Here is a 19,529-nt window from a genome sequence, read left to right on the forward strand (position 1 = left end):
TTGAGTGCCTATGACTGAGTGCCAAGCATGGTGCCCAGTGAAGTGGATCCCATGCCTGGAGCCAACAACCAAAGTAAACTCATCATATAGGATTAAACGGGGTGCTGTGATGAAGAGTGATCTGGGGATCTACTGTAGGGAGTTATGATAGCCCTCTCTGATGAGGCGATGTTTAATTTGAGATCTGAATGATGGAGACATATCATCAGTGTGAAGAGCCAAGGTAAAATGTTTCCAGGAAAAGAAAAAAGCAAGCCCTCAGCACCTGTTTTGGGAAGGAGGATGGCCCAGTGCTGGGGGCTGACAGAAGGCGAAGGAACTGGACCAAAGTAAAGTGGGTTCAGATCATTCGATTTGATGTTTGGGAGGCTGGTTGGGGCCAGATCTTCCAGTGTCCTGCAAGCCATGTTCAAGGGTGTGGATTTTTATTCTATGTGCAGTAGGGGAAACGACGTTTGTAGTCTTTGCCTGACTCTGAATATCCCTTTAAGAAAAAGAGGTTGGATTGGCTCAGCATTTCTCAAAGAGGAGTATGAAATAACACTACCTATTATTGGAAAGCTCTTTGCCCTCTTCCCCTTCCACCCCCACAGGAAGCTAAGTAACCCATGCTCCACCTTCTGGTTTAAATTGAATATCAGTTCCTCACAGTAAACTTGACCAATTTTTCATATTAGGTTAAGACCGCTGTTAGACACATACCTACTTATACCCCAGGAAGGGCTGGGCTTCTCTATCATCATGCCAATACCTAGCACACAGCGCAATGCCCCGCCAACAGCAGAGGCTCAATGCATAGTTACCGTATAAATAAACAAACAGCTTGGAATATTAATACATGTTAAATAAAAAAAGGGTTTTCATGGTCAAAATCATTTGAGAAATACTAAATTAAATAATCTTAACAGATTTCCTTATTACTATTTTCAGCATCTTCAATATGTGAATGAATATGGAAAGAAGATATATTGTGTTTGCTCAATTCTAAGATTTTCTTTTAAGAACAAGTTTACATTTCTCAAATTCTATGCTACTTATATGTGCTTAACATGCTTCTTCCCCATCCTACTTACAGCTCCACCAAAATCTGCTATTAAACCTTAGTAATTATTTCCTATAATTAATGGTGTTGAAGAATTAAGAGAATCCATTAGTATAGAGTGTTTCTCAAGTGTGGTTGATTATGGAATCCTTTTTTACAGAGCTTCTCCTGGGACTAGTGTTCTGTGGCATGCATTTTGGGAAAAGCTGGAATAGAAGGCCACTTCCAAATTTGCTAACCTCTGAGTCTATTGATCAGAATGAGGAAGCACTATGCTGTAAGTGAAAAGAACAACAAATATGACTATTGAAACTTGAGTGTTGTAGGGTCTTTTTAGTCATCCCACACAAGTCACTTGAGGCTCTCCAACTCTCAAATATTTTATCAGCGAAAGAGGGACAATAGTATCTTCCCTGCTTACCTCATGTGACTATTATTAGAGAATAACAGGAATGTTAAATGTAGAGAGGTCAGGTTCTGGTTAAAGATATTAGAATGAACAAACAATTCACATTCTTCTCTTCCCCAAAATATCCTGAAATGACAGTAAAGTGACTTTTAAAAAGGGCCAAGCACAAAAGAAGAAGGAGGAGGAGGAAGAGGAGGAGGGAAAGAGGAGGAAGAGCAAGAGGGGGGAAAACAGCACCATTTTGGACGCAGGAAGGCAGATGGATGAGTGATAACTGATTTAGCAGATCCTAAAATGCTGAAACCCAAAGAGGACAGCAGATAAGTAACTTAAGTTGCACTCCTCAAACCCAGGATATAAGTGTAGGAATAAAGTCATTGAGAAGGCAAGAACGAGATCTAGAGCGAAAACAGGACATGAAGTTCTTTCCACTTGAAGAGAAAATAAAGACAAAAAGGCGAGAGAGAGAGAGAGAGAGAGAGAATAAATGTCCAAGAATAGAAATATGTTTCCTGATTAAAAGTATCTACTCAGTGTCCAACATGATGAATAAAAAAGAAGTACTACAACTGCACATCATCACAAAAATTTAGAATTCAGATAATGAAGATAACTAAAAAGCTCCCCTGGATGGGGGGCTGGAGAGGAGAGAGAGAATCTGGATGGAATCAAACTTCTCAACAGTAGTAATTAAGTTGACAGTTTGTGTGATATGTTTGATCGTCTTGATAATAGATTTACATTTATATAGAGGATTTGAAGATAAGTGGCAGGTACATAGAAAACATATGTTAAAAGAAAAACTAAGAAAATTCTTTATCTTGGAAAGTAAAAATAATAATAAAAAGAAGAGACTCAACAGTAAAATATGTTCATAAAATTATAATAATATAAACATGGAATGTATTGTTATAACTATAACCATAAATTTTGATATAACTATATTCAAAGGAGGGTTCATTTTTTTTTCTATTATGGTGAAACAAATGATCACAAACTTAGCAGCACACTTAGACTAGGCATGGCTTAGCTGGGTCTCTGCCTAGGGTCTGCCAAGGCTTCAGTCAGTGTGACAGCCGGGTTGCATTCTCGTCTGGTGTTCGACTGGGAAAAAGCCCATCCCCAAGCTCACTCAGGCTACTGACAGAATCCATTGCCTTGTGATGGGAGGATTCCAAGCAAGGGCATCCCATCACCCCTGTCATACTTGATTGTTTAGAAGCAAGTCACAAGTCCTGCCCAAACTCAGGGGGAGGAGATTATACAAAGGTGTAAACACCAGGAGATGGGGATCACTGGGGCCACCTTCAAGTCTAAAATATCAAACATGGCACAGAAGGCGGCTTTGTTTATTCTGATATCCCATAGCAGCATGGTGTGGTGAAGTTAGAGATCAAAATGGAATCCTACCTCCTCCAATTAAAAATCCAAACAAAAAACCCCCACAATTTTTAGTACATTTACAAGGTTGTATAACCAACATTAAAATCCAGTTTCAGAACATTTCTATCACACCAAGAAGACCCCCTGTGCCCATTTGCAGTCAATTTCTGTTTTTACACTAGTGTCAGGCCATCACCAATGTATTTTCTGTCCCTATAGATTTGTCCCAGCTCCCTTATTTTTTTGTCATCTAAATGAGCCAGTCTTATGCCTACTTGTCCTCAAATCCATCCTGTATCTTGCATCTTCTCCAGTGTTGGGGGCAATAGTATCCTGGATTTGGCTCTTACCATCTCATGAGATTCAATTGTTAAGTATTTGGGAATTTTGAAGTCTATTGTTAAACCATTGGTAGCTTACACTTGGCCCTAGTGGGAGTATTTACAGCATGGCAAACACTAGACTCAAGGTATCTTTGTTTTGTTTTATTTATTTATTTATTTATTTATTTATTTATTTTTGGAGAGCTCATTTGTCAGTGCACCACTGTTTGGCTTCCTATGATTGCTCATCTTAGTGTTACCTCCTGTTATAGCCACTCTCCAAGATATCTCTCAAAGATCTTTGCATCTTGGTATTCACACCCTTATCCAGGCTCTTTCCACAATCAGTAGGGCCGCCTTGTATAACCATTAGCTTATTGCAGAAATAATGATGTTTGACTGCCAAGGTTAGGCCTTGGTATATCTGAGAATACTGTATGCTCTGAGTGACAACTGAATGTCATATGCCCTGAGTGACTCCAATGGGACCAGGACAAGTCACTGTACCATAAGTGTAAATTTGCTTTTCACCTATGATTTCAGAAGTAAATTTTGAGCTTGTCATAATAGTCTACATTCATTGGCTGAGTGGCTCTTCCAACAACTGGCCCTTCTTCCCTTAGCAGCCACATTTTCACATTAAGGGAAGGTGCCCAGCTAATATGGGGCAAGGGTTATCCCCTCATGGCCACGATATTTTACTTATACACAAAAATAAACTGGCAATTGCACTGTTCCCAGAAGTGACGGAGGTAATTGGCTAAAGAGGGAGGGGAATGGAGAGAGCAAGTTGGGGGTTCTTAGAAATTTAAAAATCACCTACCTTTACCCTTAATCCCAATGTCTCTCCCATGTCCCCAAAAGACTCAATTGACATTAATTAAAAAGTAATGATGTAATCTAAGGAAGGCAGTTTCAAATTCAATGGGACTAAGGAGAAATTCTTAGAGAATGTGGGGTAAGAATATGGAGGCATTGTGCTGCCCTAGCAAATTATTGCATAAAATAGAAAGTCTGACTCAAACACCAAAATAGAAGGCTACTGCATGCAGGGTCAGTAAATTACCTCAATTGAGTATGTATAGTAGAACAGATGTCAAAACCTATTACTTGAATAAAGAGCAGTAACTTAAAGGCCATGAGAATTTCCCAAAATGACTACCATAGTTACCTAAGTCTAGCCTCTCTAAGGAGGAAGGATCTTGTCCACAAGGATGTAGAACTTCATGAACTCAAGAGACTCTATAGTTTTATAAATAAATTGTGTGGAAATTTAAATTGCACACAGATGATCTTAAATAAGAATGGGTGTTCACAGAATAGCTCATGTAGCAATGGCCATGGTGTGAAACCATGGAAGAGGGAAGCCCTGGGCTGCTCAGGCCATTTTCACAGCCATACATAGCAAATAGTAGGCATTTGGGAAAGCGTTTCCAGGGCTTAAACTCATTCACTTTCTACAGATTATAACAATAACAATAACAGAATAATATAGTTAACACTCATTGAATGCTGAATATGTACTAAGCCCATGTACCTGCTCATCAATCCCCACAAACACATAAATGTTATAAGGATTACCAACTTGCATGCAGAAAGAAGCTTAGAAGCCAAATAACTAGCCCAACATCATAATAGTAGTAAATGGCCAAGCTGGGCAATTAAACTAAACCCATGCTCTTAGCCATACCAGATAGAGACTTAGTAAACAGAAGTAAACTTTGAATAATTATAAATAGAAATATAAAACTATTCAATAAATAAAAATGGGGCCTGTGATATAAGAAGGTCCAGACCAGTATGGAACACACAGAAGAAGATATACACTCTATAGTTTTCATAATTGTGGGATGTAAATTTTAGTTAATGGTGTAACTGCAGATAGATATGGATTTTATTCCAACTTTCATTTATACACAGTCTATCTTGTCCTCGTAAGTCCTGAGTTTAAAACCGCCCCAGATATTGTTGTTATCTTTATACCCAGAAGGGGTAAAATAACTAGGATGACTGGTTATTTAACTACTACAATTGTTAGATTATGGTGCTAACATGGGGCAAAACCAAGAAAGCAGCAATCCCTTATGGGATACTATTTCAGCAAAGTTTAGTTTTGTCTGAGAATGCAAAGTAATGCAGTCTAACTTGGTGTGACCAAAGTAAAGTGCTTAGCTCTTTAAGTTTATTTAATTGAGTGTGCTTGTATCAATTACACAAAATATCCTATTTTTACTAATTATTTCCACTAGTGACATTTACTAAAGTTTAGCATGAAATCTAAAAAGGTCCATACAAATACTAAAACTATGTAGTCTTTGAGATCTTCTAATTTCATGACTCTATGATTCTAACTTATTATCTCATTAAAGAAACCTTCACACAAGTGACACCAGTCTCCTAAATATATACCTTGCACAGTCTTAACAATGCTCTTTTGTGCATACCCTCCCTGACCCCGAAGGTCATGCCTTATGACTGGATGTAATACACATTCTCAAAGAATCAGTCTCAAGAGTTGCCTTCCATATCCCAACCCTTAACAGATAGAGCCAGGGCCATTCAGAAAGTATTTGTGATAACAACTGAGCATTTTGGAGGCAATTTTGCCACGCTGTAAAAAAGAGACTACCTGCCAAAATGATTTCCACCCCATCCATTCTGTTCTGGAAGAAAAACAAAAAAGGGTATCCGACTTTGTACTAATGGGATGGTGTAGTATTTCTGTGTTGGGAGGAATAATCTAGAATTGAGTGCAAATTCTAGTGAGCTGTTAAACTCCCTAATAGACATTTTGAGACTTAATCAACGTAGAAATGTGGGTTTTGATTCCTTTTCTCTAAAACACTATAGCTATGCTAATCCAACATTTATACAAGCCAAAACATCTAATTCTTCTATGAATGAGAAGAAGTACTGTTTGGTTGGTTATTACATGGCAGGTATTGAACTACACACTGAGAGCTATGACAGTCATTATACAGTGAACTCTTTAAAGGTAAGGACGATGTCTTATATACTTTTGTACCCCAAGTATCTAGTACATTGCTCTGAAATGTTTAATGAATTAAATAAAATAGATGAAACCTCTCCTAAGTTTTAAGAGACCTGGTTATAATATTTTATTATTTCTAAACATCAGATGAGATGTAGCTTGTTATTCAGATGGTCTTAATTGAATGCTGCATCTTTTGACACATGAAAGGAGAACCTAAAAAGTTGACAAGATTGGCCTCCATATGATGCAATCCTCATGACACATTCAGATGGATCAGATTTTCTTTTATCTTACTTAAAACACAAATGCTTAAAAGAACATGGCCTTGGGAGGCAGTAAGACATGCTAGTCCAGCTCAAGGCGTTGACTCTTGAGAGGACAACTGGGACAAGCACGGTCCTGCCTTCCCTCTCCCAGTGGCAAGTCTCCCATAGGTGTGCACATTTCGGAGAAGCCACTGCAGGAGCCAGGGTGCAGCCAGGATATCCTGTCTGGAATGGGTAAGACATGGAAGGCATAAGTGTGTATTTTCTGTGGCAGTAAAGAATAAAACCCAAAATGTTTGTGATTTTTTAAAGCAGCAGGGCGAAGAGAGCAATTGAAAGAGATGAAAAGGCTCAACCAAGAAATTCTTCTGAAATATCAAAAAAAAATTTTTTAGGTAGTAAGGCTTGATTGTAAAGCAACTCACTACACAATGTATTCAATTTTCTCTGCGTCAGGTCGAGTCCTGAGGGGTATAAAATTGAATACACACCATGGGATAACTCACTAAAACAGGAAACCTGAATCATGCAACACCCTTGCCCCGAGGACAGTTATTTATATATTTGAGAGCTATACCCCATATTGATTCCAAAAGGACTGAGAGCAACTTCTGGGCTAATACACAATGTAACTTACAGCAAACCAGAGATTTTCCTTAAGAATAATTTCAAGGCAAAGATGCTCACACACATCTTTGAATAGGTTGGGCAACATTTTGATAAATTTGACAAAATTTGGCTCTAAACATTCTGATAAATCTGACAAAAGTGCAGAAACATTGAGTTACACCAGTCCCGTTTCCTGTCATAGGCAAGGATTTAAATCTAGGTAGAGTCAAAACTTCTCCTGGAATTAGAATCAAGGAGGAATTGATCAGGTAAAACTAGCAAGAGGCATGCTGTATAAAAAGAGTACAAGTGCTGTGTTTCACCCCGATTCTACAGAAGTCAGAGAAAGGCTGTTCTGATGGATGAAAAAGCAGAGGGTATCGTATACTAAAACTCATTTAGGGCACTGCTGCAGAATAATATAAATAATATAGTTCAAATACTTTGCTTCACTTACTACAAGGATAGAGTATAAAATCTCCAGTTCCACAGGTAATTAACATATTTATTTAAATGAGCACATTTGGCTGATGCTAAATTTGTGATCAAATTCCCTAGTAATTGGCCATGGTATAAAAAAGCCTATGTTACTAGTCAATGACAACAGTAACTAACAAGTGTAGAGCTTTTTTTTTTTTTTTCAGTTTATCAAACACTTTTTACATCCATTGTCACATTAAGTTTTATTATGACCCTGTAATCAGGCAAGTGTCAGCATCAGCCTCCTTTTAGGGACAAAGAAAGAAAGGCTCAGAATTGTTCGGTAATAGGTCAAGCTGTCATATCTGGTATGGAATAGTCAGAACTCAAACTCGCATTTTAAGTTCTGACCACTTTATGTCCCTGAAATTGTATGCCCCTTCCATTGCATATTTCCTTGTCATCTCTCATCCAAAGTACAACTGTCTCATGAAAGAGGAAGATTTGCTGGAGCCCAGGCAAGAGATTATTATAGTTTAGATTGAAGTTGTGGGAGTGCAGATGGAGAAACATGGATGGACTCTACAGGAAGTGAGAGGATGTGAAGGAGGAAGACTCCTAGGTTTTACATATGAGTGCCTCTTAGGAGAGAGGTGGCGTTTTCTGAGATTGAAAACACAGGAGATAACAAGGCCAAAAAAAAAGTCTTAAAAATTATAAGTATGTATTTGTACACACTCACATGTAAATTATAATTTTGTTTGGCAAATAAAGCCATAGGAAGATTATATGTAAAAACAAGCAATATGGGAATGTGACAATTAAAAGGAGTAAGTATATCAATACATCACCAAATTAAGTACCTTTCAACAAGTGCTATTTATGAGTAAGTTGCTTTTGTTAAAGTGTTGCTTTATGCGGCTATTTGTTTAAATTTCTCTAGGGTGCTTTACATTCCTAGATTAAAAGAAAATACAAAAGGGCTTTTAAACACTGCATCTCAAATACTAGCTCTCCAGATGAAAGAGTTCGTCTTGCCTATCTCTGAGAGGAATGGCAGAAGTGGTCTGAAAAAGTTACAATTGGTTTAGCTTCATGAATATTTTTATCTTATTCTTCTTGAGGATGTAGGCCCCAAAATGCCTCTTCTGTTGAAAGTAGCATTTAGACTTTAAAACAATGTCACAAAACTAGGTAGCATTTTGGCCAAATGACCAGGACTGGAAAGTGTTTGCATGTAAGGTGGATAAGGCTCACATTTTGAACATGAGTAAAAATAACAGGGAAAGTTGTAATAACTTTATAGAAACTTTACAGCTTCTAGAACATTTTCATCTTCATAATCTCTTTTGATTCCAGTTATTATATTTCTCAGGGAGGGGTAAAGCATGATGATAAGCTAAAAATCCTACAAAATGTACTGAACCCTGGAACACTATAACTCACATGGCCCCTAAAAACTCGGAAAAAAAAAAGCAAATAAGTTGAGGATAAATTAAAGACATTCTACTCAACACAGTGGATAGCAAACTTGCCAAACCAAGAAATACTTTCTCCCAAGAAATAAACATTTATTTAAAAGACTGAAATAGATGAGATGAGATATCTATAGTGCTTTATTAAGGGAAACCCAGGATTTTGAGGGCAAGGCACCTCACAGTAATGGTAGATGCCAAGGAAGATTAGAAACCTACTCCCACAAAACAGCTGTTGATACCTCTATCATCGATAGTTCCAGGCTGGATGGGGAAAAGGTCTCCTCCAAATTGGCAATCCTTATGTTCCTGTGCTGTATGTTTCATCACTGTGCTCTGGAAGAAGAAAGACCATCCCCACCAACCAACATCTTCTCATTCTGGTGTCGCCTAAAAATACCTGCAGACACTATTACCCTGCGATTACTTCACACGCCTGCCCATCAGCCATAGCCACCTCCTACCTCCCGCTCACTAATAGCACAGTCCTGTATCACCTCCCACTCAGCCAAGCAACACTACTGTAGCTGCTTTAGATACACTCATATCTATATATATATATTCTCATATATAAATATATATTCAGACATACACTCATGTGCACGCAAAAAAAAATGCTTTTACAAAAGAAAAAGGAAAAGCTGGTGATGTGAGAGGAGCTGCACTTTGGAAAGTTCATGTGATGTGCCATTTGGGAAACAGTTTCTGTTCTGCCTCGGGTGTCCACCTAAATGCGAGGCATTGACTAACTCCAGACGTGAGAAGTATTTGGGTTTGTTAACCCCTGACCCCTGAGCACTTGGAGCCTCCAATTCCTAGATCTATTGCTTTAGACCTGATATTTTCCTTGTTTTAATATTAGAGTACAATATTATAAAAGGAGTATTTACAATATTACAATATTTAGACCAGCCTGGTACAGTTTCTATTTTTTAAAAATAATTTATGGGTACTGTACTCGGCATTTCATAAATATTTTACTGCTTTCTTCTTGTTATGTTTTATTATTATTTAGGAATCCCCTGAGGTATTTGCTATGTCATTGAGAGCCAGAAATGAGCGAGATGGAAAGGACTCAGAAGCAGAAACAAGAATGGGAGATGCCTGTTCTCAAATAGCAACACCAGGCAGAACCACGACTAGCATAATCAGAGCAACTACAGAGCAGGGATCCAGGAATCCCGTGACTCCACAACGAATTTGCACATAGCAACAAGCCCCCATGCACACTGTGGAGTAGCACCTAGGGCTGCCAGGAGTAACTGAGATCACAGTTGAGGAAGCACTTTGAGGGTGACGATGGCATCCGCATGCATGGGAAGGTTTCTGGGACTGCCTCCTTGTGGCATCAGTACTGGTCAGTAAGCAGAGGGCAGAGTGAGCACTGGGGAGAGGGGACTAGGCTAGTCGTCAGAGCCCTAGGATTCAAACCCTGACTGTGACACCAATTTGCTCAGCGACTTTGAGTAAATCTCTTCAAATATCTGAGCCTTAGTTTTTCCTCTCTGGACAATACATACCTCTCCCATCTGGCTGAAAAGTTATTGTAAACATTTAATCGGCAGTATATGTGAAATGCTTTCAAAGTAGCACAGGATGTGGCTGACTGTTAATGACTGAAAGCCTCCACCTGGATCCCGTCCATATTGATACCAAAATAAAAGAAGAATCTTACGCCCCACCCCACCCCATCTTCCCTGGCTCAGCAGACTGTAAGCTCCATGGGGGCAAGTATTCAGAAGAGTGTCAGGCTCATAGTAGGCCCTCAGTAAGTACTCATTGCATTAAAAAAAAGATTTTAGCAAATTGCCCAAATGAGGGCATGTTATCTGTGATGCATTCTTTCCCTTCGTTGTGACACATCTAATAAGTCACCTCCAGGTGGTTCACACCTGTCTACCTCAGTCTTTTTCACTCAGTAGTGTGATGGTAAATGCTTCACACTAGCTCTCAGGGAAACATTCCTGGCATTGGCCAGTTTCCCTGTTGTAACTCTTCCCACCATAGCCAGTTTCAAGCAACCCAACATGATATGACATATGGCGTTGAGAAGAGGGGCCCACAGTCCACTCTCACGGCTGGTATGAGTCAGCACCCACTCACCACCCTTCTCATCCTGGTGAGGATGCTCACCCCTCGCAGCCTGGCTGGATTCCTGGGTGGTCCTCATTGTAACCCACCATCCACACTGCCATCAGCATGATCTTCCAAACTCTTGCACCTGATCGTGTTGTTTTTCTACTTAAAAACCATCAATGCGCCCATCTTGCTAATGTAATAAAAGCCAAATACATAGTATGACCGGGCACATCCTACCCTGAAGGTGGTTTACTCAGACCCTCTTCAGTGCCAGCATGGACTCTTGCTACACTGAACACAGTTTTGTCAATGCCTCATGCGTTTTTATTCCTCTTCACTTCTGCTCATGTTGTTCCCACCCTCGGCACAAGTACTTCCCTTTCCTCCCCAACCTGGCACACCACCTACATATTCTCCAGGCCCAAATCAATAAGGGCGTCCTCACCAAAGCTTTCTCTGATTTCCACTTATTTCCTCTTAACCTTTTACTTACCCATCAGCCCAGGCAGAATGAGTTTCTCCCTCCTTTGCATCTTTATATCGTTGTATCCATACTTATAATAGATACCAGCTTTTCTTATAGTGATTTGCTGATTTCTCTCTTCCTTGCTGGTCTGTGTGCTCCTCTTAAGCTGGACCTGGTCCTTTATGAAGCCTCAGCAGCGACTGAATCACTTAATTGTTGTCTTTCAAAGCTTTGCTGTCAAAGTGCTTTGTGGGTGGACCAGTAGCATCATCTTCACCTGGGACCTCGTTGGAAAAGCAGAATTTCAGCCCCCACTCAGTCCTACTTAAACAGGCTTAGCATTTTTAAATATTTCCCAGTGATTCATAAGCACATTAAAGTTTGAAAATCCATATTAAAGTTTGAAAAGGTCCAAAGAAAGATAGGAAAAGAATGGCCAATTATTGATGAACTTGACAGGTAGGCAAAAATATTAAAAACTTTGGGAACTACTCTGTTGACAGTTCTTGAACTGAGGAACTAGAGCAAGAACACTATTCATAGGTCATTAATCTCTCAGCTAGAGAAATGGTTCTAAAGGATGAGACTAGAGCAGTGGGTCCCAGCTGAGGACAATTTGTCTCCCTCCTCCCCACCAGACCAAAATATCTGGAGATATTTTTGGTTGTCACAAATGGGAAAGTGCTACTGGCATCTAGTATGCAGAGGTCAGGGAGGCTGTTAAACATCCGACAATGCTCCTCACAATGAAAAAACGTCCAGCCCAAAATGTAATAGGGCAAAAGTTGAAAAACCCTGGCATAAAGGAAGGAAAGACAGGAAGCTAATGAAATTATACAGGCATGTGGCGATGAACCATCACTGGAATAGGGTGGTGTTAGGTCAGTTCAGAGGAAGGAAAAGAATTAGAGTTGCTTCAAAATAACTTAACAGAATTCAGTGATGCAGGTTGAAAAAGAGGGAGGTAGACAATGGCTCCCAGGTTACTCCTTTGGGTGAAAGGAAGAATTGCAGCATCACAGCAATAATAGAACCAGCTGTTGTTTGTGTTTTGGACAGAAGAGATGTATGGAAGCAAGGTGCAGAGGACTTAGGCAAGTCACAGGGATTCTGAATTCCCTCAAGTTACATATTAAGCACCTGCTAAATTACTGGAGCTATGCCCTTCATACATTTGACCTTATTTAATCCTCTAACATCAACCTTTAAAATAGCTATTAGTAGGTTTTCCTGCTGAAGGAACTGAGGTTCAAAGAAGTTACCTACGTTGGCAAAGAAAGAATTAGGCCTCAAACCCACAAATTCTAACTCCCAAACTCAATATGGTCTTCTGGCAGACACAGGAAATGGAATTTTATCAACTGCCACTGATGCATCATGGCATGGCTGCCTATCTGAATAGGCATTCAGAGGCATGTCCAGGCTCATCAGCAAAGAATGTCATTGTCTATTAGAGGTGCCTGTCATGGAGTGGAAAGGAGGCATGGGGACATGTATGCTTCATCTGTGGGGTGCTTATTCTATACTATGTGGACTCAAAGTCCGAGACTATTACCACAGTCATTCATTTATTGCAAGACACAGACACAAACATTTGATAATTAAAAAGCTTATAATTCTAACCATTAGTGAAATGTTTTCCCTTTCATTTGAGAAGATCTCTAAATCCATACCCCATTTCTTCTTACAAACCGATGAAAATGAACTGAGAAAAAGGTAGCATCCAACACCCATGTTATTAATATCAATTAATATTGACATTATTAATATTGACAAAGTATTAAAGTAATTGAGCATGCACAAAGTTCCAATCTTGCCTGGTCCTATACTACTCTCTTCTTTAGAAGATGATTTTATTAAGGTAAAACCAAAATTATTTTTAGTTTATGTCAAAACTATAGTGACGAGAGGATGAACCACTAATTGTGAGGCCAAAAGTAGAGATATGAGTAAGCACAAAAGGAAAGGGCAAGCTAAAGATATTTTCCTTTTCTACCTTGCTTGCCCCATAAGTGCATTCCCCAATTCCCTTCCTGACAATCCCTACTCATAGTTCAGGGCCAAATTAAAATAATACCTTCTTTCTTTTTCTTTCCTTGACCCTTCCTGATAGAATTAGTTTTTCCCTCACCTGGGCTCTTATAGCACAGATGACATGCCTCTGCATAATACACTATGTTCGTGACCTGTTTACATGTTCCTATCTCTACCTGCTTTAAATAGCTGTTTTTGATTCATTTTTGCAGCCTTAGCACACAGAGCAGTGCCTGACTCAAAGCTGGTACATCCTTTCAAATGTACTTCATCTTCCTAAGCTGTTTGCTTTGATGTATACTGTTTAAATGGTTTAGTGAACTATAAAGAGAAATGAGTATTTGGCTTCTTTCATTTAGCATGATAATTGTAAAGTTCATTCCCATTGAAGCATGTGTCAGGCCTTCATCTCTTTTTATGGCTGAATGTTATTCCATGGCATAAATATATTACAGTTTGTTTATCCATTTGTCTGTTGATGGACATTTGGGTGGTTTCTACCTTTTTGGCTATTGTGAATAGAGCTGCTATGAATCTTCACATACAAGTTTTTGTTTGAACCCCTGATTTATATGGAGCATAGAGAAGAGGCAATTCCATAGAGACATAAAGCAGCTTAGTAGTTTCCAGATTTAGGGGGAAGGAGGAATGAGAAATGATTGCTTAATGAGTGGAGGCATATCTTGTTTTATTGCACTTCACTTTACTGCCCTTCACAGATACTGCGTTTTTACAAATTGATGGTAGGATCCTCCACAGGAAAAAAATTATGACTTGCTGAAGGCTCAGATGATGGTTAGCACTTTTTAGCAATGAAGTGTTTCTTAATTAAGGCATGCACATTATTTCTTAGACATAAGGCTATTGCACACTTAAGATACTACAATATAATGTAAACATAACTTTTATATGCACTGGGAAACCAAAAATTGTGTGTGACTTGCTTTATTGCGATATTGGCTTTTACTGGAACCAAACCCGCAATCTCTCTGAGGTTTGTCTATACTGGATTTCTGTTTGGGGTGACAAAAATGTTCTGGAACTAGACAGTGAGGTTGGTTGTGCAACATTGCAAATTACTTAATGCCACTGACCGCATACTTTACAATTGTTGAAATGATAAATTTTATGTTATGTGTATTTTGCCATAATTAAAAAAATATTTTTAAGTGATGGATTAAAAGACAATAGAATTGAACCAGGATTAGCTACCAGGAGCAAGGTTCTTTTGTTCATGAAAAACATTTCACCTGCACTTCTGCAGTTGCCCTAACTTTGCATGAAGAATCAGCAATACGATCTTCAATATTGATGAAACCCTTAATCTTACTGCTGCCCGTAGTATCATGCAACAGTTTTTTGTATAGTAATTTTATAGTATATATCAGGAACGATGACAGTGTTCATGCTATTTAAACTTGGAATACTTCTAAAAAATTATTTTAAGGAAATATTTCACAGCAGTAACATAGCTACATACATAAAAATGTTTACTACAAATATGCATATAATAGCTGAATGCTGAGAAGAAATCTTTGCCTAACAACAGAGAATTGTTATTCAACACACACAACACTAACATGATGAAATACCTATGAAAACTGTTTAAATATGTTATCTTAGGTGAAAAGAATAGAATACTAAGTTTTTAATTCACTATAGATACAATTTATTTAACATGTGTGCAAGTGATGAATATTAGCAAGTTCCACATTAAAATTGAAAGTGTAACAGGACTTAAAATGACCTTTCCTTTTTAAAAATTCCTTTACCATTTGTGCAGTGTTTCATGCATTTAAAAGATATTTTGGAGCACCTACAGCATGCTAGATACCGTGCTAAGAGTTGTTTCCACCACAATAAACAAAATAGATTTCCTGTCCTCAGTAATCTTCCATTCTAACAGAGATGGTAGACAGAAGCAAATAATTACAAAGTTAATTATCTATTTGCAATTGTGACAAGTGTTATGAAGGAAATGTACAAGGAATCTAAGAACATGTAAATGTTCTATTTGCGGTCTCTGTTGGATATTCTGTGGAAATGTCTAGTAAACAGTTGAATGTAAGTGTCTAGAGATAAGAAGAGAGGTAAGAACTATCAATATAATTTAGTGGTAATTTTTATGGTAATTTAAACCATAACTACTGTGACTGCCTAGATAGAAAGCATGGAGTGAGAAGATAAGAAGGCTTGGGAATAAGATCCCGAGAAATGCCAATAAAGAAAAGCAGTCTAGGACTGGCTGAGTGGATCAGTTGGTTAAGAGCTTGCTCAAGAGTGCGAGCTCTGAGCAACAGTGGTTTGAGTCCCGGCCCGAGCTGAGCTGCCGCTGAGCTGCCAACAGGTGACAGGATGACTCAGCTAAAACAACAACAACAACAACAACAACAACAACAAAAAAGCAGTCTAGTGTAGTTGTCAAGGACATAAACTCTGGAGTCATATTTCCTAGGTTCAAATTCCCAGCTCTGAGAGTTACTTAACCTCTCTGTGTCTTAATTTTCTTACCTATAAAACTAGGATAAGTTTTTCATAAGGTGTTTTAAGAATTTACTAAAATAATATATGTAGGGTGCTTAGAGGAGTGCCTGGCACATACTAACAGCTATATAAGTGTTGACTCTATGAAAGTCAAATAGAAGATGAGAATCTCCCAAAGGATCCTAAAAAAGAATAGCCAAAAAATAGGAGGAAAAGATCAGAAGAATAAGGCAAAAAGACAGTAGATAAGAGTGGCAAATTTTGCTGGAAGTTCATATATGATAAGGGCTGGAACATTTACATTTCATTTATATTACAGAGATGTTGGTGGAGTAGAGGGTATGGGAATAAGGCTGGTGTGGGATAAGGAAGGAATTCTGGTTTAGTTGTCTCCTTTTCCCAGTAACAACAGTAATAATATTGTTATGAGTTTTATAAAGGAGATAAAAGGGAAACAAAGAAAAATTCATGGAGTTAAAAGTGACTTACATACCATCATTACAGTATTAGAGCATTGTGAATTTGACTACATATTTACTTTTACAGTGAGTTTTACACTTTCTTATGCTTTTATGTTGCTAATTAGGCCCTTCCATTTTAGCTTGAAGAACTTCTTTCAACATTTCTTGTAAGGTAGGTCTAGTGATTATGAATTCCCTCAGCTTTTGTTAGCCTGGGAAAGTCTACATCTTTCTGAAGGACAGCTTTGCAGAGTATAGTATTCTTGGTTGGTAGTTATTATTTTTTCTTTTGGAATTTTGACTATATCATCCCACTCACTCTTGGCCTCTAAGGTTTCTGCTGAGAAATACACTTACAGTCTTATGAAGGTTCCTTTGTATGTAACTTGTTACTTTTCTCCTGCTGCTTCCAAAATACTGTTTGTATTTGACTTTTCACAATTTGATTATAATCTGCCTTGGATGAAGACCTTTTTATGTTCAGTCTATTTGAGAGTCTTTGGCCATCCTGGGTCTAGATGTTCCTTTCCCCCACCCCACACCCATATTTGGGGAACTTACTGTCTCTTTTTCTTTCTCTGTTCCTTCTGTGAAAAAGTTTCAGTTTGACAAGTTAAATAAGTCCTGGAGATCTACTGTACTACATAATGCCTAAAGCTAACAATACAGTCTTGTTAAGAAGGTAACAAAAGTTGTTAAGAAGGTAAATCGTAGGTTAAGTATTCACATCACAAAAAAATGATGATGATAACAATAACATAATAATAATAATAATAATAATAATAATAATAAAGAGACAGGAAGAAACTTTGAGAGGTGGTGGATATGCATATGGTCTTGACAGTGGCAATGGCTTCATAGGTATATAGTTATTTCCAAACTCATTGAGTTGTATACATTAAATATGTACAGCTTTTTGCATGTGAATCATACTTCAATTAAGTTGTTAAAAAAAAAAAGAAAAGAAAAGAAAAAGAAAAACCACTAAACCTCAGAGACGTCTTACACAAAGTACCAATATGGCCTCAAATCCCAAAGGTCTCTCAGGCACATAAGAAATTACTCTTCAGGATGGTATCTGTGATAATAACCTTTCTTGCTTTGTCACCAGGCCTAAATGTAAAGGCTTCAATATTCCCAATATCTCCTTTAAAGGCCAGCTCCTTAATTGCTGTCCTGACTTTTCCCTGAAGCCCCTATAATTTCCTTTGTTAGTGTCCAACTGATTGAGTTACAGCTGAGCTGGCCAGATTTATCATCACAATTCTCTGGCTGTAATCACATTTGAACCCAAATCTGACTGGTGTGAAAGTGTGATTATTGAGACCTTTTTGCTAATAATGAGGGATGCTTTGGGCATTTGTAGTTTAAAAAAGAAATGCTAACTATGGAATGCCAAGAAATAAAAGGGGTTCCATAATCTGAGAGTGGTAAACAGTGGCTGAGGTGGGAATAGCCACATACAATGCTCAGAACCATGGAGAGCCAGGCAGGGTTGTCACGGTCAAGTACGTTGGGGGTGGGCAGCCCTGTAGGGACAGGCGGGAAGCAGGAACAACAATCCTGGGTGTCTAGGTAGGACCTATGGGCCCAGCATCAATGACATTAATAGGACAGGTCCAGGCATGAAATCAAACATGCACAAATCAGACGATTCACATCCACAGCCAATATGGAGTCCAAAATGGCCCTGACGCACAAAGCCTGACCCAAACTCGTCAATGTGAAAATGAAATGGAATTGAAAGGAAAAGGAAGGGAAGGAAAGAGAAAAGAAGCAAGGAGAAAGAAGGAGAGGAAGGTAAGGGAGGGGAGGAAAGAGAAGAGAAAAGAAAGAGAAGGGAAAAATTGAAACTAAGGAGGGCTTGTACTGGCTGGTAGGTGGAGCAGCAAAGAACTGCTTTTTTATTATTTAACCTGCTTCCTTTTCTGTAAAATAGGAGTGATATTGATGACTACTTCAGAGGATTGCTGTGGGAGAAGTAAATAATACAGGGAAAGTACGGGGCACCTAGGAGCTGCTCATCAGATGTGGTTTTCTGACTTCTTCAATGACAAATATTGGTCCAGCAGTTGCCTGGGGATTTTGTGTTGCTGTTTTTATTGAGGCAGCCAGGTACACCTGTTGGACCTACTTATAAAGTTAACATTTTAATTTTGGAGACCTTCACATCTCCAAAGGAATAACGCCTTATTCCTCCAGATAAGAAAAGGTAAGGAATTGGCTCTACGGGCTTCAAAGAACCTAATGATCTGATTGACTTTCTGCCCCTGTGGTACTCTGCTCTTCTCAGCTAGAACCACTTACCCCTCCCCTATTGTACCACAGAGTAGGGGGGCAATTCTATCCTTCCTTAGAGGCAGGTTAAAGCTCTGGATAAATAGCTTAGAAGTTCAACTTTAAGTCATCTTGCTTTAACCCCAAATCCAGTGCCTTTCAAATGTGTCCTAGTTTTATTCCTTCTAGCCTTGGTTTCGTAGAATCTTAGATGAACCATAAATTGTATTAATTTTCTTGATACCCATATTTTTTTTCTTAGAGTACTGCTCAGCCTACAGCCTTGAACTACTGATATTCATATCATATTATCTCACTTCTTATTCAAGGCTGATTGGACCATGGCAAACACCGGCCCAAGGCTGGCAAATCATATTTCCTCTTCCATGCATTCGGAATGTGGACACTGAAAAGTTATTACACTTCACAGCAAGCCAAGCAGAGAGGTCATGCAGAGCAAACTGCTGCCTGGGGGACATATAAGCCAATTGCAATAAATGAGTGAGTATATGAGATCAATTTGCCAAGAGAAAAGGATAAAAAATCTGCCTAGAGAGATGAGAGCCTGTGTGCCTACAGAAACAGAGCGAAGACAGAGAGAGTGGATGGGTGATGATTTTGCAGATCCCTTAAGGCTTGGCTATAGTTCCAGCATTTTATTTATGGGCAATTTTCTGATGACCGTGCTCCCTCTTTTGTAAGTTATATGAATGTATCTCCTTTTGTTTGTTTGTTTTCAACTAAATGTGCCCAAGGCACAAGGTCAATAGCCCTTTCTTGAAATCAAAATCTTGGGGTAGAGTGTC

Source organism: Hipposideros armiger, unplaced genomic scaffold (assembly GCF_001890085.2).
Source record: "Hipposideros armiger isolate ML-2016 unplaced genomic scaffold, ASM189008v1 scaffold_145, whole genome shotgun sequence".
Classification (NCBI taxonomy): Eukaryota; Metazoa; Chordata; class Mammalia; order Chiroptera; family Hipposideridae; genus Hipposideros; species Hipposideros armiger.